The sequence below is a fragment of the Adiantum capillus-veneris genome, chromosome 6 (genome assembly GCF_014529385.1).
Source record: "Adiantum capillus-veneris isolate H3 chromosome 6, ASM1452938v2, whole genome shotgun sequence".
In the NCBI taxonomy this organism is placed as follows: Eukaryota; Viridiplantae; Streptophyta; class Polypodiopsida; order Polypodiales; family Pteridaceae; genus Adiantum; species Adiantum capillus-veneris.
This window is the reverse complement of record NC_140936.1, coordinates 31,504,304-31,516,005: the sequence shown is the minus strand read 5'-3', so window position 1 is coordinate 31,516,005 and position 11,702 is coordinate 31,504,304.

Sequence of the window (11,702 nt, the reverse complement as noted above, 5' to 3'; positions counted from 1 at the left end):
TATTGAGATTTGGCACAAACATATTGTTAATCTAAATGTATAAAGATTGACAATGATGCAAACTAAAGAGATGGTTATAGGTTTGCCAACCTTTCAAGTTGGTGAAATGCAAAAAAATCATGAAGCTTGTCAATTTGGAAATCACGCAAAAGCATCATTTCCTTAGGATAAGCATGTAAGTGGGAATGCATTAGATTTAGTACATACAGATGAATGGGTTCCAGCAAAGATTGCATCTATGGGTGGATGTAGATACTATAAGGAAATCCTCAATTTGACTTCCCAGATGGCTAGGCTAGATAGCAAGACCGAATAGAGTGGTCCCACTGGGCGTGCCAAACGTGAGAGCAGTTGTAGATGGAAATGATGCACAATGCTCTCTAGTGGTGGGATGCTTTGGATGCAGTATGCATGCGGACTCACAAGCTAGCTCAAACCAACATACAATATGAAAACATGAAAATAGACAAACACCAAGAACTGAAATAGTGGCCAAGGCAACCACATGCCCTCCAAGGCAACACCCTGTACATAACCAAATAACCATACAAAGTCTTCTTTGGATGTGACCAACTCTACCTAGCCCACGACTACCACAACAAGGTATAATGGGGATGTAGAGGCTAAGGTGCAATGGAGAGTTCAATGGTGCAAAGGTACAAGGCACAATTGAAATGAAAATGTAACTAATCAAGACTACAAGACTCATAGGACCACTGACCTGCAGGCAACAAAGGTGAGGCACCCAAAGGCTAGTGCTCAAGAGTGCAGGAAAATACTCCCAATGTGACACACATTGGACTCTCACTCAAGCCAAGCATATGGCAAAAACTATATCTGCTATCCACATCATGATGGATATATCCACAAGCCGAGGCCATTACACAACCACCACATATCTGCTGCTACTAGTAAATATTTAGCAAAGGAAACTCATGGGCAAGTGAAAATATCTGATGGTAGTGGCTAGGGAAGTTCTTGGTGAGTTTGACCACTAGCCGCCTAGATGGCCACTGCGGACGACCACAATCGCTTCGAGCCACCCAAAAATTGATGTCTAGTAGCTCATGAGTGGTGTGAAAGTGGAGGCCATAGGAGGATGGACACACCCTGGATGATGAATGCTATCTCTCTAGCCTTGGCAGTCCGAGGCCCAACTAATCGGTCCACATTGGGTGCCCCCGTCGATGGGCGGCCCAAGAGTTGGCCCTAGGTCCAACTAGAAGAGAATGTCCTCTAGAGCATGTCCACCGAGGTGGCCATGCAAGTTGAGCCTTGTAGCCTTGCTACACCTATGAATATTTTTAAATCTTTTGTTCTCTAAAGAGCTTTTAGCATGCCAAAAGAATGAATGCAGTTTTGGGAAATAGCATTTGAAAAGACATTATTTTTTTCTCTTCAAGATTCTTAAGGTTTCTTGACAAATGACAAAATATATTAGTATTTTTGGCTAAGCAAAAAAGTGTAAGCAATCACAAAAGCTAAGAAGTCTTTGTTGCTTCACATGAAATTATGAATTTGTCCAACTCTTGCATCTTGCCCGTTATTTGGCAAAAAAAGAGAGCATACTCACATATCTTATATTGCAGAGGTAGAGAGAGAGAGAGAGAGAGAGAGAGAGAGTACACCTTTATGTCTTTACCTTTTCAATCTCCCTCTTCAAAATGTGGTAGTGATTGCAAGGCTAGTTCACTTTCATAACTTTACCTTTTCGATCTCCCTCTTTGAAATGTGGCATTCAATGAAAGGTTACACACATGAAAAGCGCAGCTTGTTGCACCCACAATAAAAAGTTAAGGTGCAAATCACTAGCAACATTTTTTGCACATTCTGGGTAATTTTTTGGGCTAATTCAAACTTTGTTGAAATAGCAAAACCTCTACCGCTACATCAAAACTTCGTGTATGATCCTACTTTCAAGCACTTGATGCTACATATGGAATCTTCATGCCACATCATCAATTATAGCAACAATGGATAAATTTCTTGTGCATGTGCATACCCTTTGAAGTCTGAGTATGTAGAGATTTCTGGCATGTTTAAACAAACGGCACGGTACAAACTTTTTAATGCATTTTATTAGTTTGTGAATGGGAACCTTCATTTAAGGATATCTTGAATTTCTTTCCTTTAGTTTGTAAGTGGTTCCTTCATGACCATTATTTCCTTCCTAAACACAAATTTTAAAAATGAATTGAAAATTCTAGTCGAGCCAAAAAGGTCTAGCAATGATATGCATGTGGACAAGTCAAACAAGTGATAAATCACAAGGGCTTCCTCCACTAAGAAAGCAAAAGAAGGCATCATAATTATATGGATGTGAGCATCACAATGCAAATAATCCATGTGAACTTATTCCTAATGGAAAAACAATGAATATTACAATATTAATATTTCATCTCTATAAAACAGTATGAGTTTTTTTTTTATTCCTTAGTTGTAAATGCCTTAGTTAGTGCAATTGCCACCTTTCACTATCAGCTATAGACACTGTTTGGGAAAACCTCAAATAGAAAACATCCAACTCTCCTTTGTTTTTACATAGTAAATGGTTATTTGACTTTGTAAGCTAAGCTAGTTCTTTTAATGCCATTGAAAATAGCAATTTTTCTTTTTCAAGAGAATTTTAACTTGTCTTATTTCTTTTTGGCTTTAATTTCAATACTATATCACTTTGAAACAAGGTGAAGAATCACGATGGCCTACTAAGGAAATGTAATGCAAAAGTAGATAATAGTTGTGTTTGTAGAATTTAGTTTTTCACAACAAATCTTTTGAAAAGTTGTAGAGAGGATATAATATAAAGGGAGTAATAGATATATGCAAAAGATGACTAATAGGTCATTTTGTTTCTGTGGTAAACATGGATAAGTTACTTGCTGACCAAATTTGGTGGAATTTTGGTTTGTTGCTTTTTGAGATGAATGTTATAGTGAACTATGTAAAGAAACCAATGTGATTATTTTAATATAGGTCAAGATTTTTGAGTTAATATCGACATTTAAATGACATCGAAGTATGATCAAATAGCATTGATCATTTTTGGATTATAGAAACATTTTTAAAGGAAGTTTTGTGTGAAAATGTAAGTTAATAATAATAATATTTCATGAAGATAGCACTAATTAATGGCGTTTTTCTCTTACAACATTTTCTTGATCAAGTGTTACATGTGACATGTATATATGAGTTTTTCCTTTGAAATGTATTTATCAATATTGGGAATGTTTAATCGTAATCCCTAACAATGATACATGTTATACTAAAGTAACAAAGTGACATTTTGCATATTAACCTTAGTTGTGAAGAAATTCTTTTATTTAAAGATAATTTATAATTTTTTTGTGGAGAAAATTATAATTTTATTATAATTTACAACTCTTTTATTCTTAATTATGAAGAAATTCTTTCATTCAAGGAAAAATTATAAATTTTAATTAATTGTCTTCAAATGAAAGAAAAATCCACAACAAAAGAGTATGTTTTAAATAAAAAAGTTGAAAAGAAAGTCATTAGGTCCTTCAATGAAGAGACCCATTTACAAACTAAACGAGTTTGGGGTGGGGGGGGGGGGGGAGCACTTCTATATGCACACATTAAAATCCAAAAACGTTCAAATGCCATATGGAGAATATCCAACAATTCAATTCAATGGTAAAGGAATTGCACCAAAAATCTTCGCGTTTCCTTATGCCCTTATATATCAGTGTTATATTAATCAACTTCATGAAAACATAAAGCATATAAAATATTAGTGAGGGTTTATAAATTATCTAATTCTTGTATAAATATATCAATAAAACAAATTACACAATAAAATGATACATGCTATTAAATGAAAGAAATACATTATATATTTAGGATAGAAATAAATATTGAAAATGTCTAGGCCTAATCCCTCATAATAATACATGTACTAAAGTAATAAGATGATATTTACATAACACAACAAAAAGTTGAAAAAAAAATTAGCTGTGAAAAAATTCTAAACCTAATCACTAATAATAATACATACACAGGTGACATTTGCATGTCAAAACCAAAAAACAATTCTTAGTGGTGAAAAAAATCTTTCATTTAAGGACAATTTATATCTTTTTAGTTAGAATTTTTTTGTAAATGAAAAAAAAAATTACAAGGAAAAAATTATTTTAAATCAAAAAGTTGACAAGAAAGTCATTATATCCTTGAATGAAGAGACCCACTTATAAACTAAAAAAAGATTTTTAAGAAAATTCAAGTCGTCATTTAATAAAGGGACCAAATTACAATGATGAAAAGAGACACTTACATTATAAAAGGAAAATAAAACCTTTACGAAACTTATAAATTAAACAAAGATTTAGAAAAGAAAAAAAAGTCAAGTGAGCATTAAATAAAGGGACCAAATTACAATTATGGAAAGATCCATTTACATTAGAACAACTGAAAGGGTCACGACGGCTTTGAAAAACAATAAGAAAGTGATAAAATTGTTAGGTTGAATCAAACTGGTATCAACGTTTGGGAAAGGATTGCCTCAGCTTAGTCTTGAGCCGATTGAAAATTGAGACTAGCTAGTTGCAAACCATGGTAAACGAAAGAAAAACCAATAAAATATGTGAGGAAATCGTCCAAAATTTTTGCAAATCTCAAAATTTCTGCTAGTATTTCCGGTTATCTTCTTTGTGAGGAGGAAACTCGACCAACAACTGCTTAATAAAAGAGACTTTCTTGAATGTTAATACTGATTGGAATCAAGCTATAGAAAGCAAGAAATATAAATCCATGTGAAGTTGTGAAATGAAAGGTGAAATAAAAAGAACTAATTAATGTATGTGTGTGTGTATAGAATTTATTAGAATTATGCAAGGTGAATCTTCACTTTAGCAATAGAATGCAAAAAAAAAAAGCACGTGTGTGTGTGTGTAAAATTTACTAAAATTATGTAAGGTGAAGCTTCATTTTAGCATTCTAAAACAATAGAATGCAAGAAAAGTAAAGACAAGTCACTATGTGAAATGAAAGGTAAGTCTCCATCATGCATTGACAACAATGAAAGTCTCCCTAACCTAACACAACACTAAGGGTTTCTTTTATAACATCAAAAAGAAAATATAATCTATATAAAACAAAGAGGTCAATTGAGCATTAAGGAAGGGACCAAGTTACAATGTTGGAAAGACCCATATACATTATAAAACAAGCTCACCCGACATGTGTCGCCAATCCATGATTCTTAATCAATGGTCCAAAAAGTGCACCAATTCTCCACCCACTCTCCTATGGCCTTCTGAAGGCTAAAAATACATATAATCTTTACAAAATCTTTCTTTTCAATTAAAGAGGACATGTGTCCACCATCTACAACCTCTGTATCAACTGCTCAAAAGATGCACATTTTCTCAACCTTCCCCTATGATTTTCTCTTAAAAGAATAATGGAAGAAAGTTGAGACAACTTGGACTACTAGAAATCATGAGCATTACATGGTTTTAAACATTCCAATACTTCATTGCTTCTATCTAAAGTGAAATGAAAAGGGTTGTCCCACTAAACACTTTTTCATCATCATAAAAAGATGCAATGTGTGAGCGTTCCACAAGCCCAAAATGTTTCAAGAACGTCTATACCATATATCTATAATATGATTGAGTTCAGACAGTGGGCCGACAACCATATCTCTTTGAAATTCTTCCACCCTCCCATTTCACAAGAGACGGTAGAGAGAGAGAAGCTCACAAGACTTGCAATCAACAACGATTAATTAGACAGAAGCAAAGTTGGTCATTAGGAACACATATCCCGTTGAACAAGTGGGTGGAAGTTTTCATCTCCCGGGGGAGGGGGTTATCACCCAATTTTGAGGTGGGTTCGAAAGCTCATATTTGAGCGCACACCATGTCATCTTCTCTACACACCCCTTTTCCTGCCCTTTTTTGTCGGTCCATCTTAACCCAACCTATATATAATGGAGCTTAAAATTTTCAAGGAAAGAGAGGGCCTCCACTTATCACTCATTGGTTCAATTCAAAGAAAGCCTTGCAAAACATCTAACCTAAAATGCAAAAGTGAAGGGTAAGATTGTAGGATATTAAAAGAAGTTGAGAATGCAAAGTCCAAAGACTTTCTACTCTAGAATAAATGTACTAGCTTAAATACACATAACTAGAAAGATAATTTTGGTAGAGATTTTGTCATTTAATGATAATTTTATTTTCAAAGATATATTTGGATCTATCTTTTCAAGGGACTTTTTTAAAACAAATATTGATAGTTTTTTTGAAATTTGTGTAAATTTTTATTTCTTTAAAGAGATTGAAAAAGAGGGGAATGCTTGCATGTCCATGCATCGACTTGGGGATGTTTCGCTTCGAGCACTTGCATGCAAATGAAAAAGTTGTTATCCATGGTAATGACCATCACATTTTTTACATGTATGTGCACTTCTCTATCTGTGTGTGTGTGTGTGTCAGAGAGAGAGAGAGAGAGAGAGAGAGAGAGAGAGAGACTATCGCATTGCATGTGTGTGTGTGTGTGTGTGTGTGTGTGTATACACATGTGCACATGTATGAGAGAGAGAGAGAGAGAGAGAGAGAGAGAGAGAAGAGAAAGAGATTTTACTGTCAAACTCATAGAGACTATGTCTCACTAGGGACACCCTTTTCCTTTAAATTTTAACATATATGATTGTCTTGGCATTATAGTGTATTTTTTAAAGGGTAGCTAAAATTTTTAATCCATAGAAAATAGGTAAAATGCCTTGAAATGGGTAAAATGCACAACAAAAATCAACCCTAATATTGGCACCTCGAATGGGGAGAGAGATTGGCGAGTTGACAGGCCTTTTACCAATTTTGGGTATTTTGTATTTTGTATTTTTAAGTGTTTAAATGTGGGCCATGCTTAATAATCTATAAATTCTTTGAATGTTGACAAGCAAGGGTGCCTATCAAAAATCAAAGAGAGAGAGAGGGAGAGAGAGGGGACAAATTTTTACCGCCCAATAAATGACTTTGTAATATCGAGAAGGGGGTAGAGAAAGAGAGAGTTAAGGGTGTAGGAACAATCTAAAGAGACATTAAAGTTCTCGACGACAAGTCTTCAACAATTGAATACCTATTGGGGGGGGGAGAGAGAGAGAGAGAGAGAGAGAGAGAGAGAGGAAGAAAAAGAAAAAGAAGAAGAAGAGAGAATTTTTTATGCCATAGGAAAACTCCAGATATATTATGGGTGCGAATAAAGTTCTTCATGTTTCATCTTCTAATTCTTTCTCTCTCTCTCTCTCTCTCTCTCTCTCTCTCTCTCACACACACACACACACACACACACACACACACACACACACACACACACATCTATACTACTCTATTAAGCCAAGTCCATATTCCGGGTTCTAGGTGGCATAGAATCCCTTCTCTGGCTAAAATCGTAGGCTTTCCAACAGAACCAAGTGGTGAGTACGGGCAGAGAGTCAAAGACGTGAACAATTAAATTCTGAGCTGAAGGGCTATTGCTAGGAGTTAGAGTGGAAAGTGTGCCTTCTTTGCAACGGTGGCCACTCAGTCCAATCCTAAGAAACATTTCTCTTTCTTTTCTCTGTCGAATGGTTGCCGATTAATTATTATCTCTCTCTCTCTCTCTCTCTCTCTCTCTCTCTCTCTCTCTCTCTCTCTCTCTCTCTCTCTCTCTCGGTGTGTTCACAAAGAAATAAATTACCACAAAAGTATCAGACGCTAAGAGTAGTGTGATGTTGGGGTAGCGCTACATAGGGTAGTTGAGGTGTTTGGATGGGTTAGTACACGTAGACAGTTATGCAGGCAATGGAAGAAAAGCTCACATGCTATGAATGTAGTTGTGTGCAATGTTGTCAATGTGTGAGTAATAATCTATTGAAGCATAGTGCAGGCAAAAAACGACACCTGCAGGCCAATTCGTACATGTTGCCAAGAGTAGGTGCACAGCAGCAAGTCCAAGGAGCAAGCACGCTGGTGATGCAATGCAGTCAAGGCACCATGCGATAGGGCATGCAAGTATAATAGGTTCAAGCACCGTCTTCATGATGGTAGACTCCGACAGAGCATCTCAATATGACTCTCTCTATATATTTATTTATTTATTTATTTATATAGACTCTCTCTGGGTTCAGTTGTTTTGAAGTGACTTAAAAAGAACATATTAAGTAGGTTTCGCACAGTAGGGTTCTACCCCAACCTTTCCACCCTCGGCTCATCATGCCAAACCCTACCGTTAAGCATCAAGGTGGAAGGGAAGCAGGGAGATAATATTGGTCCGGGGAGGTGAATAGCCATTGTCCCTGGGAGATGAAGAGGAAACACACATGAGCCACGATCAGACAGGCAGGTGAGTTGCTCAAGTCATGGCTCATGGGTTATTATCCCAGCGAGTGATCTGGCCATATTTGCTGCATGTTTTCACTTGAATGGGCCGACCGTAATCTACCGGCAGTTTGTTTAGTTGCTTCCCTCCCTCCATTCTGACCTTGGGAAGATCGAGGACTACCATAGCAAGCAGAAGCAGGCCTTTGAGGGAAGTGTTCAACAAAGTCAATACAAGCAATAGTTATACGAGCTTGCAATAGATGACAAATCCTTGAAGTTAATGACGATGGACCATTCTCTATAATGGGATGTTCCCAAGTGAAGAAAGCTTATGAAGAGGCTGCTACTAAAGCTTGACCTATCAAGGCAGACAATACTATTGCAAGTCTACGAGATCAATCATTGTTAGTGCCAATGAAACTGATTAGAAACATTTCTATGTCTCTTTGCTCTTAATCATGTTCAAGATAGTTATCTTCATAGTTGATCTTCTAATGTCATCATGTGAAGGCCTACGTGCACTCTGCAGCTTCTTGGGAAGACTTTGGGGATGCACGAAAAGACCTTAAGCGACAGTTGAGTTGCATGCTAGACCGTACTCCATAAGAGAGCTTTGGGGGGCCTGGAGTCGCGGATTGCAGTAGCGATTTGAGGCAGAAACATCTTTTCTCATTGGTACCTCAAGGTAATCATATTGCACAAGGGGCCAATAATCTGTGCAGCACTGGCCGACTCCTCCTTTTATTCCTTTCCCTATGTGTATATGCGCACAGGTGCAACTAGCGATTATATCTCACACACACACACACACACACACAGAGAGAGAGAGAGAGAGAGAGAGACGCTAGCACAAAAAATTAAGACTGCAACCTGTGTTTTGATTAATTGGAACTACGCTCGTATCTTAAAGAGACATGAGGAAACAGCGATGTGGATGATCATGAGCAGAGCACAACAGCTCCATCTACAATGTCTATATATTGGTTTTCCTTCACAGCCCTGTCTCAGGAAGGCACTCACTCCAGGTGTGAGGATGCCGCATTGACGATGCAAGTGCTGAGGCTCGACGGAGGCTCTTTGCATGAGAATTTTTGTAGGTGACGAGCTTGCAGGAGGTGATTAAACACCTACAAGAGGGAGATGAAGAGCAGAGGGGGAGCTGATGAGTCGAAAGAGCAGCTAATATGTGTGTGTGTGTGTGTGTGTGTGTGAGAGAGAGAGAGAGAGAGAGAGAGAGAGAGAGAAGAAGAATAACATGCAACTTGTGTGTGTGTGTGTGTGTGTGAGAGAGAGAGAGAGAGAGAGAGAGAGAGAGAGAGAGTAAGAAGACGAAGAATAACATGCAACTTGTGTGTGTGTGTGTGAGAGAGAGAGAGAGAGAGAGAGAGAAAGAAGAAGAAGAACAAGAGAATTTTAAAATCGTAGGAAACTATCCCAAGAGACCTTAATTAAAAAATCTCTCCGACGAGGAGAATTGAACTCAAGACAAAGCAAGAGCGAAAGAGGATTAAGAGGGGTATCTATCTACCAGATCACAAGTGCACATATACACATAGCAAAAGGAATACGGAGAGGCCTTTTTAGACACCATCCAAGGCTCGGGCTCAACTAGCCACCTGATATATTGCTTTATGTCTCAAAATCCAAAGCTGAGGCTGCATTGGCCATGAGGATGCTATTTGTCTACCCAAGGCTCATTGTCACACACCCATATCTCTTCTCTCTGAACATCATTTTCATCTGGGTTGTGGGTCATCCAACGTTGCATCAATGACAAGCTAGAGAGACGAAGTATATGGCATGTGGGAATCGACACTACCATGTTGTAAACTGGCTGCTATTGGGACGAGTGCTCCTACAGGCCACGTGGCTAATAGCGAAAGTGGTGGACAACGTCATGAGTTGAGCACGCCAAAAGTATGCCCGGACTCGAACTGGTAGGGATGGCCCGAGTTTGGAGGAAGGCAAACCCTCACGTATAGCGTTGGCCATGGCCGACTCTGCCTGCCCTCGTCAACCTTCATCTTCTCTGTGCTTCTGCTTCTCATTGACCACACATTCTTTATCGATCGTTCCCTGCATCTAATGCTCATTGATCATCCGTTGCTATTGTTCATTGATCATTAGCCGTGGCACTCTCACCTACATGGCGCCACCTTCCTTTGCTCTATTGTCGGCAATGCAGACCAAGAACACGGAGATTGCTTTTAAAATTTGATACCACTATACCACTAGGAGGAGTTGTAGATTATTTCCTCTTTATCTTGATGATTTCTTTTTTCCAAAGCATGATATCTGTTCTACTCTATTACTACTCTATTACGGAAGCCACAATTCACGGAAGCCACAATTCACGCATGCCACATGGCAAAAAGCAAAGGTGGTGGACAATGTCATGAGCTCAGGATGCGAGAAAGGTGCCGGGACAAACATGCACGAATGGCCCGAGGCTTGGAGGAAGGTGAACATGCTGAGTGTTATAGAGAGAGAGAGAGAGAGAGAGAGAGAGAGAGATCCATGCTTGAGATGACCCCTTTGCTATTATGGCAAGTTGGAATTGACTAGCGAGAGGGGGACATAACATGGAGGACGACTACAAGCTACCAGGTAATCCTCTTTGTGTGTGTTTGACCTTTGGCTTCTTCTTCATGCCCTACACTCTTTAGTCTTCTTCAGTGCATCGTAGCATTGGTCGACGTTGAACACCCCATTGCACATACACTAAATACAATTGTGAGGATGGCACATGAATGGGTTTGCTGCCAATCCTGAAGCTCGTAGAGGGGTGTTGCTTTGTGTATGCACGAGATGTGCATGAATTTGGGATGGAAGGGCTACCGTGATCTTGCTGTAGAGAAGACATGGTGGGCAACACCCTCCAATAAAACCAATATGTGAGGGGAGCAAGGAGAATTAGACGAGATTGGACGCTTATGATCAACAAAAAAATTGTGTAGAGCAGATGATCGGGTGGTGCACTAAAAGAGGAGTGTTCTTGCCATAACAAGGAGGCTCGAGAGGATGGGCCCATCATGAAGCCACTGACAGGAGAAAAGCATCCACCTCTCTAGCCCTTGAGAAGAGAGTAGTAATCTCTTGGATGCCCAGAGGAGGGAGACCAGTCTGGAAGCCTACACCACATGGTAAAAAATCCTTCTCTCTCTCTCTCTCTCTCTCTCTCTCTCTCTCTCTCTCTCTCTCTTTGAGCCTGCTTCCAATTAGTCTCTCAATGATGTGATTATGCAAGATGCAGTAGCACTTACTCTACACACTATTTTCCTTAATTTGGATATATTTGCAATCTCCTATTGAAAGGCATAGGGAACTGGAACATGCTCATCACCACCCAGCCATGCCCTATATAGACCCTTGGCTTGCTAA